This window comes from Lissotriton vulgaris, chromosome 5 (assembly GCF_964263255.1).
Source record: "Lissotriton vulgaris chromosome 5, aLisVul1.2, whole genome shotgun sequence".
In the NCBI taxonomy this organism is placed as follows: domain Eukaryota; kingdom Metazoa; phylum Chordata; class Amphibia; order Caudata; family Salamandridae; genus Lissotriton; species Lissotriton vulgaris.
The window spans coordinates 712,113,448-712,132,701 of NC_141693.1; the positions used below are offsets into that span (position 1 = coordinate 712,113,448).

At 45.7% G+C, this 19,254-nt stretch overlaps 1 protein-coding gene across 6 annotated transcripts in view; it reads right to left on the reverse strand.

Annotated features, from left to right (window-relative positions):
• GBF1 (golgi brefeldin A resistant guanine nucleotide exchange factor 1) overlaps positions 1 to 17,254 on the reverse strand; it is a 2,509,897-nt gene extending 2,492,643 nt beyond the window's left edge. For 2 of the 6 annotated variants that reach the window (XM_086922141.1, XM_086922138.1), the window contains exon 1: positions 16,859 to 17,254. The gene's annotated coding sequence lies outside the window, so the exon portion shown is untranslated. Of the gene's footprint in view, positions 1 to 16,836 lie in introns of all 6 variants that reach the window. The other 4 variants (XM_086922142.1, XM_086922139.1, XM_086922144.1 and 1 more) reach the window with 2 other exon arrangements.
• Between the last annotated feature and the right edge of the window lie 2,000 nt (positions 17,255 to 19,254).

The window sequence follows — 19,254 nt, forward strand, 5'->3', positions numbered from 1 at the left end:
CTCGGGAAACTGGGGATCGGCGAGAAGTTCCGCACTATGGTCTTTAATTGTTATAGGAGGCCGTCAGCATCGGTGCGTGTCAACGGACACAGCTCCAGCAGCTTTGCCATTGAGCGCGGCACGAGACAGGGCTGCCCCCTTTCGCCGCTCCTGTTTGCCCTCTATATGGAGCCGTTTGCCCAGAGGATTCGCGATAACCCGGACGCTGTTGGGGTGAGGATGGGGCAATACACCCATACTGTCAGCTTATATGCGGACGATGTCTTGCTGACCCTGGATGACCCCAAGCGGTCGCTCCCTGCCTGCGTCCAGGAACTGAACTCCTTTGCCCGCGTGGCGGGCTTCAAAATGAATATGTCTAAATCGGCTGCCCTGGATGTGTCGCTCTCTGTCGACACCAGGCGGGACCTCCAGCGTCTTTTTCCTCTGCAATGGTCCTCCTCCGCGGTGCCTTACCTGGGGATTTTGCTTGCACCCTCCCTACCTGCAATGGTCGCTGCCAACTATTCCTCCCTGAGCAAAAAGATCAAGGAGGAACTCGGCCGATGGAACAAAGGCCTGCTCTCGTGGCTGGGCCGTATCGCAGCGGTGAAGATGACGATACTGCCTCAGATCCTGTATCTTTTTCGCGCTCTACCTCTCCAACCCCCTGTAGGTTGGATACGGCAGGCGCAGGCTGACATCTCCCGCTTTGTGTGGCAAGGCCGTAAGCCTCGGATGAAACGGGTCCTCTCCATGCTTGCCCCGGAGGCGGGGGGTCTCGGTGTCCCGGACCTCCGGAAGTACTTTCAGGCGGCGCAACTCCGATATTTGGTGGAGTGGAGCCGGTGGGAATCGGACAAGCACTGGCTCTTTCAGGACCAGGCAGTTGCGGGCCGTACCCTCCAGGAAGTCCCGTTCCTGCGGCGCACTCACCGCCCGCCTAATCTCTACGCCTCCTTTATCACCCGGGTTCCGCTGCGAGTGTGGGACGCGGTGTGTGAGCTCCGTGAGCTCACCACTTTTCCATCACCGTTCACTCCCATTGCTGGCAATCCAGACTTCACTCCGGGTCTGGAACCGGGAGCCTTTTCCCACTGGGTGAGCGCGGGTTGCAGGGCGCTTTTCCAGATCTACGGGCCGGAGGGTGTGCTCCCCTTCCAGCAGCTCCGTCAGGAGTTTGGCCTAACGGAGGGGGACAGACTGCGTTATATGCAAGTCCGCCACTGGGCTCTTCAACCCCCAGTGCGCGATGTCGCTGCCCGTTCGATTACGCCCTATGAGCGGTGGCTAGTAACCCGGACCTCGGATGCCAAGCTTATCACCGACTTGTATAGGTTTCTTCAACCCCCGCCGTTTCATTACCATAACCCTGGGAGGGAACGCTGGCACAGGGAATTGGGCAGGACCTTGAGCCACAAGGAGTGGGACAGGATCGCGTATCGGGCGAGGCACTCTGTGTACCACACTGGGCTGACGGAGACCTTTACTAAGGTGTCCACCTATTGGTATTACACCCCGGAGAGGCTCTACGAGATGCACAAAATCGGCGATAAAGGTTGCTGGCGTGGCTGCGGACAGGAAGGCACCCTCACGCACATTCTCTGGGAGTGCCCGGTGCTGTCGGCCTATTGGAAGGAGGTCTTGGATGAGGTGGATAAGCATTTTGAGATCGAGCTCCCGCGCTTCCCTGCGTATGTCTTGCTAGGCCTCCCCAATGACCTGATGTACCCACTGAAGTCCCGCAGGGGTAGACAGATTGCGATTGCGCTAGGCTCAGCGGTTCAAAACATCCTTGTACTTTGGCGTACCCCCACTGCCCCATCTATCACTGGCTGGTTACACCGGCTCTGGCAGGTACTGGGTATGGAGAAGATGTCGCTAACAGTAGCTGGGAATGTAGACCAGTTTGAAGAGCTCTGGCACCCCTTTTTAGCACTGCTGTCCACGGAGTTTCGCGAGCTCACATGTCCACGGTACCTGCGACTCCTTAGGCTGACGCCGCCGGCGGCTCCAACGGAGTGAATGTGGCGGGATCGGGGGTTTGGGGCTGGGGGTGGGGGGCGGGGTTACATGCTTCTAAATGCTGACTTTCGGACGGGGATGTTGGGGTATTGTTTTCTTCCTTTTTCTCCTTTGCTTTTCTTTCTTCTATTTTTCCGGGGACGGGGGGTTGGAGGGATGGTGTGTTTTTCACTGTGTTGCGGGACGCTACTCCAGCTCGGCCTTGCTCGGGGAATGGGGGTCTACTGGAGGGTCATTCGCACTGCCTTATTGCCTTATGACTTATGCCCTGTTACCCTCCGGGGCTTCCTGCCTCCCTACTTTCCTTCTGAATCGCTGCAACGTTTCGCGTCTTGTACTGTATGTTCGCTTGACCTCCTATTCCCTTCCCCATGTTTTTTGTACCTTAATAAAATACTTTAAACCTAAAATACAACTTAACCATTAAAGAGGGTTTTAAATTACAATTCTTTATACACCAAACTAAATATTCCGACTTCCTCCGAATTGAAAATTAACAAGTATTAAATGTACTAATGTAACCCAATCGTCATCTGAGGGATAAGTAGAACTTAAAGTAGTGAAAAACAAATGTAAGCATTTTTCACTACCAAGACATGTAAACCTTTTAAAAAACATGTCCAACAATTGAAATACACTGAACCCTGTCCTCTGGGCTTTGTAGGGCCTACCCTAAGGGTGACATACATGTATTGAATAGGAGCATTTATGCCAGGCAAAATGTTTCTTTTTTCTGGTCGAAATGGTAGTGTAAAACTGCCCACACATGCTGCAATGGCAGGCTTGAGACATGTTTAAAGGGCTTTTCAAGTGAATGACACAAGAAGTGCATTTAATTTACTGGCCCTGGGCACACGTAGTACCACTTTACGAGGGAATTACAAGTAAATTAAATGTGCCAATTTTACAATGTTTAAAGGGGAGACAACAAGCACTTTAGCACTGGTCAGCAGTGGTAAAGTGCACTGAGTCCTAAGGCCAACAAAAAGATCAGCAAAAATGGGAAGCTGAAGATTAAAACATTTAGGAGAAGACCACCCCAAGGCTGACAGCGCTAACAAATATAAAATTATATATGGGTAGAAATTAATAATATGAACGTGTTTCACCTTGGGGTTCTGAGTGACAGACAGCTTTACTCGTTATCCATGTCACTCAGAAGCCGCTGGTGAAAAAACATCCCTATTATTGATGGTTACCCATCTATAGTTCCTATATTGTATACGAGCTTCGATAGGAAGTCTTTATCATTAACAACTTGATCAAAATCTGATAATTCACTACAGCGACATCACAACCGTGGTTAGCCAAAGTGAGTTAACACCACTATAGAATGCACTAGCTTCCCCTTTGTTCCACTCCTCAGCCTGGATCCAGGGATGTGGAATTCCTATAGCCCAACATACTATTTGGGGTCAAGGGTAACATGTGTATTTTGTCCTTGGGACAAGTAGGCCCAACTCCCTACAGCACAAACCCTTTAGCTGCCAGTTTGCCGTACCATAATATGGATCAGGGAATGGCATTGTCTGCAGGTAAGGTAATATTTTTGCCCATATGTTAATGCTAATCAAAATTCGATTTATTGGGTTATTGATTGACAGCCTTTATTATTAGGTTGAGCGCTCCAAATAAATGTTGTAAGCTACGACTGCACTACTGACAGTGGTTCGAGTATAAAAATGTGTACATGCGTTTTCAAAGTTTAGCAATATGAGACAGGCTCCAAGAATGCTCCCTGATTTTATGCAAATATCTGCAGAAGCTTGAAAGCAAGATTGATGATTCTTTGCTTTCAAAAGAAAATGTTCAAACAAATGAAAGCAGGAGAAATATTGTGCTAAACTACTGTAAAATGTCAGGTATCATTTCTTTGCAGAATCATTTAGTAACGTGTTGAGGCATACTAGTATTTCCCAAAATTATTCATAATGGAAAATCAGTGTAACCAGTTTTAATAAGATTATGAGAAACAAAAAACAAGCATTGGCAAAGCCAGTATGTCTGAAATTGGTGGTCAGCTATTTAGTTTTGTCAATGTGTGACTTGTTTTGGCATTGTTTTTGTAAAACCTTATTGGTGTGGGAGCTGCTGGGACCTCACCATTATAACAAACATTGGCAAAAGCAAAACATTGTTTTTTGGTCTCAAAAGCACACACTCCCATATAGTTACTGGCACTGAACAAAACTTCTCTGTGTGCAGATATGCTCCTTGTGAAATAGCAGAATGCAGTCACTCACAGTGAAGCCAGCCGATACAGAGAGGCAGAATTTGAATAAACACAAAAGGTCACGGTTAATGTCAGACTAAAGTAGGGACCCATTTAATAAAGAAAGTCTCAATAGTGCACCCATGGTATATGTCCTTGCATTAAGTGCAGTTATACAGATTTTGTAAATTCCCAAGAATTTACAGAAGTAGGACAAGACATAGTACTCCTAGAAAATATTTGTGAATTGCATTTTAACATGAGCAAATATGCCTGTGTAGATTTGCTCATGTGGAAATCTGAGTGTTTGCAAGTTCATGTTGCCGCCAACAACTTTTTCTGGAAGAAGGTTTACATCTGCCATTGTCTGGAGTAAATTTCCAAACTTTCTCAGTATGGGAAAAGATTGGAAACAGTTGTTGAAAACCCTTAGAACGTCCAAGAGAAAAGATTAGAAACAGTTGTTGAAAACCCTTAGCATGTCCAAGTTAGTAGGTTTGCACAGACTCATAAGGGTATTCTAACCCTGAAACTATTGCTCACCACTACCTTCAGTCCCAGTATGTAGCTCTGTGGAAATGTGGCAACATAAGGGGATTGCAAGTATTCAAACGCTGCTATGGTATAATCAGAAAGGCTATATCAGAGCTTCTATATAAGGATATTGCTGCCATAATTTGCTGCTGTACTACATGGCACGAAAGGGGCAAGTGGATTTTGTTACAGGACAAGTAGATTTATGAAGCAACCTGTCCCTCTAACAAGTAGAAATGTTGTTAAATTCCAAACCCCTGTGGATATCTAAAGACCCAAGTGCAGCCAATGAATGTTGGTTTGCAATCTCAGTCACCCCCACCTGCCTCCTGTGTGTCTCCATAGTCCTGAGGGAAATGTTAGTACGTAGGCAGTATTGTGTGTATGACAACTGCTTTCCCTCTTTCAACACAGGTCTCTGCAGACTGATGCTGAGAGGAGAAATTAAGCTGTGCCGATATGTGGTCCTCACAGAACTGCAGTGAGTGCTGTGCCAACTCTTCTCTGTCAATGTGAGAGCAAGGAAGACTGCTTTGAGGATGAAGGGCATGGTACTGGGGCAGGGGAACGTGGGGTTGGGTGGCAGGAAGACAGGTAATATTTTTTAGTTTGGGTGGGTGGTTGGTTTACAGAACGTAGCATAGGTAGGTGGCTGAAAGGTCAGGTATTTCTTTTTGGGGGATTGGGGTTATGAGAGGATGGAATGGCAAGGAGGATAATGAGGGGGAGTGACAGATGACCATGTATTTATTTCTTAATTTGGCAAGGGGGAGGGTTTCTCTAGCACACTTGGGGTAAACGATTGGAGCACCATAAACAATCAGAGAATTAGAGCCTAAGGGATATTTTAAAGACCTGCCACAGTTCAATTCCCCAAATCTTATACATCAAATACACATTGAACTGGGGGGTCTCAACAAAAACAATCATTTACAATGAAATAGGTCTCGGATTATTAAAGTTTGAGCTATTGGCATTGTAAATGACAATGCCTTTTATTCATTTGCATCGGTGCGTAAACAAGCACTTTGTACTTATAGTCCATGCTTATGAGAAGCAAGGCTGGCAGTCTCTTTTACTGCCAGCCTTGCTCATCGTAAGCAAGGACTATATGTTCAAAGTGCGTGTTTGTGCACCGATTGCAGGTTTTAAAAACAAATGAATAAAAGGCATTGTCATTTACAATGCCAATAGCTCAAACTTTAATAATGCGAGACCTATTGCATACAGTAAGGCCTGGAGTGGATGGGATTGGAGCATACATGTGCAGGAGCGCAGAATACACAGACCAGGACTGGCTGATATATGTGCATACATGTGCAGTGGTGGAGAGTACAAAGGACTAGAGTGGATGATGTATGTGCATACATATGCAGCACTACAGAGTACACTGACGCCTGTAGTGGCGGGTTACACGTGCACAACTGCACACACGTGTAGTACTGCAGACTACACAGAGGCCTGGAGTGGATGGTATATGTGCATACATGTGCAGTACTGCAGATTATACTGAGGCTAGATGCGAGTGATATATCTGCATACATGTTCAGTACTGTAGAGTACCCTGAGGCGTGGAGTGGGTGTTATATCTACATATATGAGCAGAAGTGCAGAGTACACTAGGCCTGGAGTAGATGGTGTATGTGTACATGTGTAGTAGTGATACATACACTAAGGCGTGGCATGGAGGGTGTATGCATGCATGTGCAGGAATGCATTGTACACAGGCCAGAAGTGGGTGGTGTATGTGTACATGTGTAGTACTGCAGAGTAGATTGAGGCCTGGAGTTGCTGGTATATGTGTATACATGTGCAATGCTTCAGAGTACACCGAGGCCTGGAATGGATGGTGTATGTGTACATCTGAAGTAGGGATAGGTACACTAAGGTGTGGTATGAAGGGTATATACACACACATGTGCATGAGTGAGAGGGGTGTGCATACATGTGCAGTACTCTGAGGCCTGGAGTGGCTGATGTATGTATATACATGTGCAATGCTTCAGAGTACACAGAGTGATTATTATTACTTCTTAAAGAAACAAGCACACAATTCATTATGGCCCCTTTCAAAGTCAATTTACTTAGTCTACGTGGCAGTATGAAAGGGTGATTAGGCATCCAACCAAAACACAGCAATCAAATCAGACAGATCTTCAACACCTAAAAGTAAACACGTCACCCGATACTAAAAGTACCAGATGGTTGTGTATACTAAATTTCTAGTTTGCTATACCACTTTGACCCCATTCTGGGACTGAATGAATGAATATATTTTATTGCATCAATTAACAAAAATTGTTACAAAAAGTGTCCTATAAAATATCCACAAAACTTGCCTGCTACAGTAATCCTCGTTAACTGCTACAAATTTGGATGCACTAGATCCTGTAAAACAAATCCTAAAAATACAGATCATAGATAATAAAAACATTAAAACCCATGTGTCAATTATGGATTCAAGGCATTCAAAGGCCTATTTTGGAAGAGAGATTCCAACAAAGTGCAAAATAGATACAGCTTGTCGCAGCGTGCAAATCAAAGTCTGGGCATGCCCAAAGTGCAGTCTTGAAGTTCTAAAGTGCAAGGTGCGTTACTTAAACGTTCTTTAACTTTATGTGCAAATTTGGCGAACCTAGCCAATTCCATTGGTGTCTCCAGGCTAAACAAGAGTTTCATGGCATCCTTACAATTACGTGTCCCATATTTAAAAAAAAGGCCTTAGTAAAGTGCAACATGCTTGTATTAGGCAATGGCATATGCAGACCAAATGGACCATGGATTCCTCATGCTGGTGGCAAGCTGCAGGTGGTAATCGCCTCTAGGGATTTCCAGCGCCGGTTGATATCTTTTATCAGCAATGCCATAAGCCTCCTCACTGTTCAGATTTGCTTTAAAATTATCTTGTTTAATGCAGAATCGAGGTATGGTTGCCATAACTGATCTTCATAGGAGCTTACAAGTATCCCAATGTTACTTTTGGAACAATTCAACTCCTTCATATCTTCTTCTCTGGATAATGCTCTAATTTATTTTTTTTTAATATAGATTTTAGTGTACCAGGCTGATAAGACAGATCGTGCAGTTTGGTCAGGTCAAGCTGTAATGCAGTGCAGGTAGTTTTCAGGCTGTTGCTCCATGAATTATTGGCTTTCGTAAAGATCATTTTCAGGGTTAACTTCATTATGTTCGGAGGGGCCGCACAAACCTCTCGGTAGTACCGCACGAACGTTGCCCAGTTCTCGTAGTTTTGTTTGTTCAACCCAAATTCCAGTCGCACCAGGATGTTTCGTGTATGCGCTGGGATCTGGAAAATTCACTTGTAGGCTCGGCAGTTGATATGTTCGAGGAATTAACAAAAGCCGCAGGAAATGCTAACTGGCATATGTTATTGAGGGAAGCAGCTTGGCCCTTATAACTCTTCTAATGGATTTTGTTGTTGGGCTATTTAGTTTAGCATTCAGCTTGCACAAGGCGAACGTCACTGCCTTTGCCTTTGTTTCGGCTGAAGCAAGGTAAGCTGTTGATTTCCCATTACTCATCAGCCAACCCCTAAGTAATTATATTTGGGCACTGTTGTTATCTTCAAGTTGCCCAAACTCCAATGCTGTCCGAGTTTGTTGGCATACTTTCCGAATATAATTACCTTTGTTTTTCCTGCATTTGCTCTTAGGTCATTCTTGTTGTTGTAGTGATTTAGTGCGTCCAATAGTCTTTGCAAGCCTACTTTTGTTTGATCTAATAGCACCATATCATCTGCATACTGTATTAAAAATAATCTATTTGAGCCAATTTTCGGAGATAGAAGATTTGCATTAAAAATAGTTTTAGCAAGGTCTGCCGTATATAAGTTAACCCCTTTGATGCTCATGACGGAACGGTTCCGTCATGAGCAATGGTTGAGCTGTGCTCATGACGGAACCGTTCCGTCATGACCACGCCAGTTTTCATTAGGGCTCAGCACCGGCGGTAAATCTTACCCGCACGGAAGTGGTTAAAAAGCAAAGGTGCCAATACACAACCTTGTTTTAAACCACGGTCTGTTTGAATCTTTTTGGTAGCTGAATTCATTGACGTTTTCACCTGTACCCAAGTTCCAGTGTAAAGGCTAATTATTGCCTTTAAAAGAATCTCTGGTATCCCCCAACCTTGTAGTTTCCGTCAAAGCAGACTCCGATTGACTCCGTCGAAAGCCGCGGAGTAGTCCACAAAACATGCAACTTTTTCTGTGAAGTCTGTTCTATCATGTATGCAAGGGCTAAAATATTATCTATTGTGGACGCCCCTGGCCTAAAGCCCTTTTGGCAACTTGGTAGGATTTCATTTTCATCAGCCCAGCTCTGCAGGTCTTGTAGCAGGAGGCTAGCATACCTATTTAGTTTGAGGGGTCCCCGGTATTGCCCTTTTTGTGGATAGGTTGTAGTAAAGATCCTTTCCAAGTATCTGGGATTGTTGAATTTGCCATACAATGCTGGTAGAGCGGCGGGAGTATGCTACTCCAGAAATTGCAGTCTTCTTTAAACAATTGTCCTGGTAACCCATTAGGGCCTGGTGCCCCATCCTTTCTAATGTTTTTTTAAATTGTTGTCACGCGTTTTCCTACGACGGGGGCTTCTGGAGGTATCTCCAGATTTTATGGGTTCCTTACCACTGCCGATGCAGGTATGTCTTCTGTGGCTACTAGTGAGATTTCGGGTAGAGCAGTGCTGGTAAGGAGCTCTTGGTTGTGTGCTGATGTCAAGTTTTGTGCGTCACAATATAATGTATTTACATGGGTTATCCAAATGTCACTAGCAACCACATTGCACCTGTCTTGGCCGTGACTGGAAATCTTGTTAATATATGCTCAGAATTCAGCCTGTTTATTTGGTTTTAGCAGGGGAAAAACACGTAGCAACTCCAAGTCTTGTTGTTTTCTTTTTTGTCCCACACATTTTTCCTGTGGATTTTCTATGCTAGGAGTTAGTTTTGATGTGTTTCGTATTTTCCGTTTTGCTTATGGATCCGTGTGGCTGCTCTGAGCGACCTCTTACTTTGCTCCACTTTTTCGCATAGTGGTTGAAATTGTCGACAAGACGTTTCTACAGTAACTGGTGAGTGTTCTTTACCATTCAGAAGTTGGTATACCAAGGTCGTTAATTTGATCCAGTTCTCATTAATTTACATGTCGTAAAATCTTCTGCAGTTCCAGGCCAATTATTTTTCCACTGTGTTATAGCTGATGTGTCTATTTTTGTCCACTTTAGTCTCCTTAGCAGAGCATAGATTTCTTCTCCATTGGTCTTACCCACAGAGGTGATAGTCTGAAGGCGGGCAGTGTGTAGGGTGATAGATATGGCAAGCGGGAGATGGTCACTAGACGGGATTGATAGCTTTTGAAATTCCGTCTCTTGCCCATAGAGGCGACCACACGTGAAAATATAATCAATTGTTGATTTAGTTAGCCCCTGCGTGTCTTTGTTGGAGGCCGATTTCAGACCATAGCATGTTTCTATTGATTTTAGTCTATGTATATTTAATAATGTGTTCATCAATATTCCTGCTTTATCTGAGGGCAAAGCTTCATCTGATTTCATTCCAAGATTTTTCGTATTAAAATCTCCAGCTATTACCAGTCAACCAAATTGTGGAATTGTGGGATGCCACGAGCCACCACAGAGGAACAGCCCAAAGACGCCAACCACAGCCGCACAAGAGCCAGGCCGTCAGAAGCAAGTGACATCAGGGCAAAAACCAGCTGTGGACCAAAAAGCGGAGCCGGAGTCAATGAAGTCCGGCCAAACCCGACCCCCGCCAGCAGCAGCAGGAGCAGAAATCAAAAACAGAGAGGTTAACGATACAGACACCTACACACACACCCTTACATCCCCAGACTATGCAGGAGGAGAAAAAGGAGGGAAGGCACACAGAAAGCCCGAAGGCCAAGGAAATGTGCAGGGGCCATGCAAATCCACACCAAATTGAACCAAACAAAGAAAATGCGCCGCTGAAGCGAGCACAGAGGGCACAAAACAGAGGACAGGAGGAAACGGCCCAAGCAGCGTCTACAAACGAAAACGCAGTCAGTCCTGAACACAAACTCAAAGCCCACAGAGGAGACACGGCCCAGAGAGAGCTGCGGGAGCCCGAACCACCAGAGGCACAAGACACACCAATGAGCCATAGAGTTGTGGGAACAACACATGGAAGCCAGCAGGAACAGAGACATGCAACTGGTCCCCCCAAGAAGGCCCAAGCAGCAAATAGCCACGGGAAGGCCAGCACGAATCAAAAAACTCGGCCGCCACCAAGGACCCCAACGTGGCGCCCAACCCCAAGGACAGGCGTCCAAGGACAACAAGAGGAGAGAAGGGAGCTGAAAACGCACCCCAAACACCAGGTCGGGAGAGCAAAGCCACCAGGCCAAAGTAGGAACCAGAACAGGGGAGAGAGGAACCAGAGCCATGTAACCTGCACTGAAAAGGACCCAAAGAGCCAATCAGAAGAAACACCAGGGACAGGAGGAACAGGCAAACCCAAGGAACCACAGCCGTGGAGGCAGCCGCCACCTCCTGGAACCGCAACCAACCCCAAAGGGCAGAAGGGCGACCCAGCAGGACCCACAAAAGAGCCAACAGGGAAGAGAACCGAGCCGGAGGGTGAAAACAACCCCCTGCAAAGTGATGAACAGGCCCCGAGAAACCGAAGGCCCCGAACAGGAACCAGAAGAAAAATGGCCAGAACCACAACGAACCCCAGTAACCGGAGCAAGGCCACAACGCCACCATCGCCAGAACAGTCACAAGGAGGGTGGAAGCAGAAACCGGACAAAAGCCACATAGGGAAAAGCCAACAGCACCCCCCAGGCGGTCACCCACCCAGGTATGGACCAGGCCTAACCCTGCAGTACAAAGAACAGGTGCAAGCAGAGCGGAACCGCCAACCAGCAAAAAACCTGCACAGCAGGAGCCAGCACCGCGGAAAAAACCTGGGGAACAGGAGAGAGGCCGAAAGGCAACACCCGAAACAGAGAAAGGAACCCATCCACAGCAAACCGCAGGAACCGCGGACCAGCCAGACGGATGGAACGTGAAAAACAGACAACACCCAAATCCAGGGAAGACCAAAAAAAAATTAAAAATAAAAAACACCCACCAGGAAGAGGGGAATGACAGACCGCAAGGGGAACAACCGACCAGCGGCACCAAATGGTATAAAGCCCCGGGACACAGAGCCGTGCAAAAAGGAACCAACGGGCGCCAGGACCAAGAACAAAGAGGAAGAGGAACCTTGGCCCGCTCCGCCACCGGAACCAGCACAACAGCGCCCAGAGACAAAAAGAGACCGACGCCCAAAGAAGAAGGTAAATGCAACACGGACCAAAGGACAACGGAGCAACCGTAAAAACAGCCCAAAAAGGGGGACAGCCCGGAATGGAATCCGGAAACCAAGAGCGAAGACCGACAGGACCCAGCAGTCGGAAAGCAGACCGGACCAACAAGCCAGGAACAACGGATCCGAGCCCCCAAAACCGTAACAAAAACAGCAACGGAGACAGGGAACCCACTGCCAGATGAACACCAGGAGTGGGACACAGACCCAAAGAAAAAGAGACGCAACCGCAACCACCAGGTCACAGAGACCCCCCTCCCAGGGCACAACAATACCCAAAACCCTGGACGACCAACACCCAGGGGCAGCCGTAGGCGCAACAGAGGCCAGGAACCAAACGGAACACAGCCTCCCCCACCCCCGACCACGAAAGGGCCGAAAGGAAGACAGAGCACCAGACAGAGCACCACCACACAGACTGTCAGTAGAGGGAGCCAAAAAGCCAAGGAGCCACAGAAAAACAGACAGTGGACCAAGACGCCAGCACCACGTCAGCCGAGGAGAAGACTCAACCCATCAAGCCAAGACAGGAAGGAAGGCCCGCAAACAGCCAAACTCCACACAACCCATGAGAAGGAACAGTGAAGCACAGGCCGAACAAGAGCCAGCACGCACCCCAAAAGAAGAAGCAACACATGGAAATGCAGGAAAGTGAGAAATAAAGTCCGCCAGGCGAAACCCCATCCCAGAAAACGAGGAAAACCCTGCGTATCTGCCGCAAGCCATGCATCAGACAGGATATCCAACAGGACAACATGGAAGGAAAAGGTCAACCACCACAGAGTAAACAAACTGTGCGGAAAACCCCACAGCATCCAAGGATCTAGGGCCACAACCCAGCATCACCCTAATAAAGACCTATCCTCAGGACAACGCAAAGTAGGCCCTGGCAGCACATACTGGGCAGCCAATACCAACAACTGTGGAAAATCACAGATTGAAACTATATCAACCCAGGCAATTGGACAGCATAGGCAGGAAGATCTCGTGAACACCAGTAGCCCTTCACAGTATTCAGCGCAGCCCCAGAATCTGCAAAAATGTCATCCACCTGCAGAACCTGGAAACTATGCCGCATGGAAACAGCCCAGGCAGGCACAGGTGAAGACGACCCTTCGCACATGGTGAGTGAACCCGAGCAATCGAACCAAACAGGAACTCACCACACAACAAAGGAAGTGCCCAGCAACCTCCAAGCAACACTGCCCCCAATCACCAAATCACACAACGTGAGACCGGTGAAAATTACAATGGGCAGCCCTGTAGTCTCCACCCACAGCCCCAGGTCAAAAGACCACGACCGTGGGGGCCAGACGCTGCACTAGAACCACAGCGCCGGAACGACCCGGGGCCAGGACACCACGAAAACTCCCCGCCCCAGCCCAGCACATGAACGGGGAGAGTCCCTGACCCCAGAACAGGAGCACAGCTGACCGGGGGACCGGAGCAGCCGCGCAGAGAGAAAAACCCACAGGAAACAATGCAGAAGTAAAAAACTGCAAATGAAATACTCCTGTGAAATACACACAGTAAATAACGCAAAAGCATAAAACTGCAAACGAAACACTCACGGCACCGTCCTGAAGAAAGCCAGAAACAGAAACAGGAACCGGGAGCACCAGCGTTCCGACAGCCGTCGGAGCAGAAAAAAAACAGGCATGGCGGTAGGTGGGAGGGGCTTATGTAACTTTTGAATACTGGCGTTGTGATTTGCTGGGTGGAGGCAGGACTGCCTGACGTTGTTAGGACTGGGACGGGGAGGACCCATGAGGGGGTAATGTGAATGTATTTGCATAAATGCACCACCGAGTGGACTATGACTCGTCGGTAGGTGTAATGTAATCAACATGTTCATAGTAATTCATACTCATGCGAAGGTTTGGAAGATCCTTGAGGGGTATCTCTGCTTAGGAAGGGTTGCCATCTATGATAAATAAGGATGTCCATCATATAGTAAATAATTTAATCATGCTCTGTGCTTTGACTTGGCGCATCTTTAAACCGTTGTCCCCTTTTGAAACTTGTTAAGCCTCTGTTGGAAACTTACATCCTGCAATATAAACTAGTTCTCATGTAAAATGGTACGTAAACTGCTCCTGTGCAGTATGGGATGATACTTATGTAAAATTTTATAGAAAATGTTTATTTTGCAAACTGCTCTCACAGTGTGAAACTGTTCGTACGCAAGGCAGTCGACACAGTTGTTCATGCTATATAAAACTATTAAACAAAATAAAGGGAAAAAACACCTTACCTGACTACATTTCACACACTTCCCAAGGGTAACCATTACACCAGGAGATCAATATCTTCTGGAGCGATGCTAGATTTCGGATACACTAAAAGGCCCCTTTCTCCCAGGTTATATTACCAATTACCAGGGTTCGTCTTTACACTGATCCAAGAACTCACCATCTCATCCACCATCCACCTCAACCGGTCCCAATTAAATCATCTTGAATTCAAGTATAGTCAAACTCCATCTCAGACTCCGTCAGCTCGACCCCCCATCTTGCTACATCCATCAGAATGTGAGGTGATAGTAGACCATCAATATGGCACTGTTAACATCAGCATCTGGCACATTCAACATTGACATTAAATGTTGATAAGGACATCATGTGATGCGCCACACTGGTGTAGTGCCAAAGGCACTACTATATATTGGGACCACGCAATGACCGTTGATTACCATTGTTTTAAGTGACTTTTTGTGTTTTAATTGACTCAGCCTTGTGATTTAATTTAGTGTCAACTTGTAGCCTCAGAGTGGGAGTGTTTCACATAGAACAGCCTTAACAGGAACAGAACTTGTGGGATGTGCGTTTGAAAGTATCTGAGAGAGATATGTGTGGAATGTACTTCTCGGAGTGCAGTGGCACCCAAATGTGCATTATGTTGCACATTAGGAAGTTTTAACTATTGGCTTTGACATGCCCTCATGCCATCTTGAATTCTGACTCTTGAGCTCTACTCACACAAGCAGGCTCCCAGGTTACTCATGTAGTTAAGGTGATTCACATTCAAGATTATTTTTGTACTTTTAAAGATGTTTCCTACTTTTGCAAGGTTCACTAAGATAAGGGGCTGGAACGTGTAGGAACGCAGGAGAATACCTGAGAACTCCTTTGCATTTGGAATGCTTGCATGGAGCTCGGCCAACTCCAGCATGTTTCCGTGGCACAGAGGAAGTCTTCTCTGAAACTTCTAGTGCACTGAGATTATAAAACTGCGGTATCGACTTGGACGGCAGGATTTTGACCTGAGGGACAGACACGTCTACTCAGTATGGAAGTTCCCAGTTTGCGAAGTCTCTTGACCCCAGGGCTGTAAATCCTCCCAGTAATGTGGGTCAAGAAATAGTTATTGCAGCCGGTGAAGTATTTTTTCAGATTTTTGGCACAGTGGTGTGTTAGTGTCTGTGTGCACATTCAGGTCTCCGGTGGTTATAATTATCTGATGTAGTTTGTGTATACATCTTATATCTGTCTGTGTTTTCCTTTGCAGGTTACTTGCATTTAACAATGCCTATTTCTTGCAGTGGACGTCCAGTATTATTATTAGCTGCTTGTATTTTGTCCCATGCATTCAACAGTTGCATTTGCTTACTTATAAGTGTATTATTATTGCTTGCACTATATATTCATTTGACATCTGGGAAAGCCTTTCTGTTCGAGAGTGCTGCACAAATAAAACCCCACGCTTTATTCTTAAAACTGTATTTTGATGTGCCTCATTTCATGAAAGTGAAACCCCTTTCAGGCATTTTCTTGATTTGCACCTTGTGGGAGTGTGGTATTTCTTTTATTTTGGAGTGCGAAGTAGAACAACTCTTTTTACTATTAATCAACTTTGCTGGCAGGTGTACCCGCTTTTCAGCCTCTTTATCCCTTTGAAATGGGGAGGGGGGGGGGGGGGGGAAGAGTACATTAGTTTGGCAATGCATCCAAGGGAACGAATCCTTGTATTATACGCTGCACGTATTCCAATGGGATTTGAAGTGATAAAAAGGTGACGCTTTAAATGAGCTGTAGTGCGGTATGTTCTCACATTACTTTTGCAGCCAATGAGTTTACCAGTTCCAGTGGCGTCCCTTACAGTGATCATAGTTCCACATGGCAAATATCGTCAAGAGCGCTATTTTCCCAGTCCCAAAATGTATCAAAGCAGTGCACTAAGAACGTCACTGTCCAGCTTCACCTCAATTGAACAAAAAGGGACAAAAGTTCTACAGTATCCTGCCTGAATCAACTATTTTACTTTACCTTTTATTTAACTTTTTCACCTCTCTCGTTTGTATCTGTAATGTCCAAGTATGTAAATTTCCTCATGTGACGTACTTGGTTCGATTGTGAAGAGTTCAGACACCTTTGGGTAAAGTCCGCGCTATATAAAAATGCATTCTTCAATAAATAAATCTAGTAACCTTAGCTGTGACGGCACTTCCTGAGAGTTCACCTGTCAATGGCCACACATCAGCATTTCATACCCTTATAGAAAACGGATTACGCTCCCACATAAGCTCCTACTTCTACTACCCACCTTCCCACGGGAGAAAGGACCATTTTGCAATATATAACTACCTTACCCCTTTCCTTAATAATGCAGGATTATCGTTCGTCTCCGTTCTAGAATTAATAAACCGGACGTTCCCTAGCGAAGTACGCTCTTTACAAGTAACAGTTACAGGCACACGTGTTACCACCCACCCCTACCTCTCAAAAAAGGAGGCCACACCTGCGGAAATGTTTTTACCGCAGAATTCCAAGATGGTCGGAGCTTCTTTATCCGCAAGTTGCTACGCGAGGTGACACGGAGATCCCATTCCACGCTATACGAAAGTAAACGTGGTGCGTCGTGTCGTCAAGATGAGAAAGATCAATAGGCACAACCGGTAACAGCGATGGGTAAACTCCTCTGACGTGTACAGCACATCCTAACCCAGTGTCTGGACACAGATGTGCAATGACCAATCAGAAACAAGCTCATCAAGACGAGCACACATCACCTCGAATAAAACGTGAGTAATAGACAACGGCTGTACCAGATTAAAAGTTAGGCAGGCCGGAACTTGGAGAAAGATGTGAGCTGTCTGCTTCCCATTATACTGATCGGGGGAAATGGACCTCAACCGCAAATGGCAGGGACTAACTAACGCGATTGAAACTGAGTTCTGCGTAATGTAACGGTTGTGGGCGGAATGCTGCACACAAGGTCTTCCGGTGTCCTGTTTAAGCTCCCCGTCTGCCCATGCCTCCCGGAAGCGGAAGGGAAGGTTAGAAATACTGGAGCATTCATTATGTCGGCGCCTACGTGTGATTCTGCCTCCCCGAAACTGATGTCATGAATGGCGGTGAGCGGCGCAGAAATACGGTTTCAATAACTATGGTTAACTATGTATGCTCTTTCATTTCCTGGAATCAACTTGTGATATTTTAATTTAGTGCTGTAAGGTATGTTGTAAACACCACTGTACACATTTACAGCACATCGGAGAAAATAGAAATGTAAATGCATCAATTCATCATGCAATTGTGACATTTGTAGCAGTAGGTTAGAAACTGCATATTTTATTTCAATTTATTTTACAAGTTTTATATAGCACTAGCTTGGCCCGTGGGTATCGGAGCGCTTTCCATATACACAGGAGATAAAGGTTGCATTACATAGCATTATCTCAGGAAGCAAATAATATATCAGTAAAAACATATAATAAGGCAAAAACAGTGAGAGATAAAGATTGAATTACATAGCATGCTCTAAGGAAGCAATAAAGATATAAGCAAAAATGTAATAAATTAGGTAAACGGTGAGGGGGAGGGAGACCAAATAGAGTAGAAGTTCCGAGAGCAAAAACTGGCCCCTCCTTATCATACGGCATAGAGATATTCAGGGGCAAATTGAACACTGCCTTAAATCAACACACGATCAAAATGTATAAAAAGGTACTCCATCTGCCATACTCCGCATCCGCAGCTCAGGTAAGATTAGAGCTAGGGATACTAAATTATGAAGCTTCTAACATCGGTACATATTTAAACCTCTGTCATAAACTGAGGCATGCGGACCCAGTACATTAGAATCTTTAGTCTGGCTAGAAATCACCCAGAAAAACCCTGGAGGTACGTTTTGGTTGCCTCTTTAAGGACTACATTCATCAAATGTCGGCGAGTGATCTATGGGCCGGTAACCCCAGTCGGTCAACATTTAAAACCGGCATTAAAAAATGCGTGAAATGAGTTCCATTATAATTGATAAGGCACTCTTTACCAAACGTAGCCATGCTTGGGCCATTGTAAATTCATGCAGACGGCTAGCCCCCGCCACTTACCTGTCTTGCACATATTAATTGTATTTAAAACGTAGGTTCATGGCAATCAGAATGGGTGACTGGCGTTTTCTGCAAGATTTGCCCCCCTGGCGACGTACGGTGGGAAACTTAATCTGTAGAGGGTGCAGCAAGACAGCTGAAACTCTGCTGCACGTGGTTTGCTTTTGCCCAGCTCTTAATTCTCAACACCGGGGTAAACTCAAAGTAGAGTGGAATAGGCTGGGTGTTCGGACATGCAGGCAAGCCATTATTGCTGCTCTGAACCACGAAAATACAGACTTAAACCTAGGGCTAATAACTTTTATTCAGCAAGCATATCGCAACTTTATGCAAAAGGGGCCCTGCTAATAAAATTCCAGGGAAGATGACATGAAATGAAATGATCATTATATTCTGCAACTTGATAGGCCAACCCATCAAATAGTACCTCAAAGTACACTGGTTTGTCTTTTATATGTATGTTGCATTTTACAGAGCAACAAAAAAATGGCTGAATAGTTTTTGTACATTACTTTTTAAAACTCTGCTTTGTATCTTTTTAAAAATGTCATTGAATCAGGAGGTTCAGGATGTGGGAAATCTCTACTCTTATTATGGTTATCGAAGTGTTGCAGCTTTTTATCGAATTTTAAACAGCTTGTATATAATGTTAATCTTGTAATTTTCTTTTAAAGATATGTTTTATATCTAAATAAAGACTGTTTAATTCCACCAAATAGAGTAGGTGGTTGGAACAGTCCAGAAACCACCTATCCTTGATTTTCAGTTTCAAAATGCTTTATTCGGTGTGTGTGTGTGTGTG